The sequence below is a fragment of the Myotis brandtii genome, unplaced genomic scaffold (assembly GCF_000412655.1).
Source record: "Myotis brandtii unplaced genomic scaffold, ASM41265v1 scaffold105, whole genome shotgun sequence".
Classification (NCBI taxonomy): domain Eukaryota; kingdom Metazoa; phylum Chordata; class Mammalia; order Chiroptera; family Vespertilionidae; genus Myotis; species Myotis brandtii.
Window position 1 is genome coordinate 1,867,511 of NW_005353538.1, and position 1,062 is coordinate 1,868,572.

Here is a 1,062-nt window from a genome sequence, read left to right on the forward strand (position 1 = left end):
GAGAGAGAATCATTGACTGGCTGCCTCCTGCACGCAACCCGGGCATGTGCCCTTGACCGGAATTGAACCTGGGGCCCTTCAGTCAGCAGTCCAACACTCTATCCACTGAGCCAAACCGGCCAGGGCAAGGAAGTGACTTCCTGAATATTATTACTATGGGTCAGCAACCATACCACGCCCCCTTCTGCACACGCATCTCATTGATCTTCACAGCCCCCTGGGAAGTGAACATTTATGCCTCCGTTTGACACAGGTGAGGACTGAACCTGCTGTTGCCTGAAGTCACAACGTCACTGTCCCCTGGTCTCACACCGAGGACGGACGCGGGTCTGCAGGTGGCCGAGACGTAGGAGGGCTGCGGGCTGAGATCCGCGTCTGCCTGGCAGGACACTGAGTCGAAAGACTAGTTGGAAGCAAGGCTAACATCTGGGGAGGCCGTTAACAAACCAATGTTTCTAATTTTTTAAAATTAAGAACTTACTTGTTTAGAGCAGTTTTAGTTTCACAGCAAAATTGAGGAAAAGAGATTTCCCATGTCCCCCTGGTCCCCACACATGCGTGGCCCCCTCATTGTCAACATCCCCTCCCCCCAAATGGTTCATTTGCTACAAACGAGGAGCCTACATTGAGGCATCATTATCCCCCAACATCCAGAGCTCCCCTTAGGGGGTTTAGATAACTGTATGAGGGTGTGCACCCCAAATCACATCACACGGGTGCTTTCTCTGCCCTAAAACTCCTGCGCCCGCTTCATTCCTTCCCAACCCCTTGGGGCTAGTTTTGAGGAAGGAGATACCTGTCCTTTTATTGTTATTACATGTGTCATTTTTTATTACATAACTATTTCTGTTGCAAAAAATTAGAATGGTATGACATTGCTGATATCTGTTTTTGACTTACACACATGGCAATTTCATAGGATTCGATCTAACACTAAGACAAAACTGGAAAGTCTCTCTTTATCCCTACCCCTACCTCACTCCCACACAATTTGGGGCACACAGTTAATTTTAGAACATTTTCATCACCTCAAATAACAACCATACCCCATACCCTTTAGCT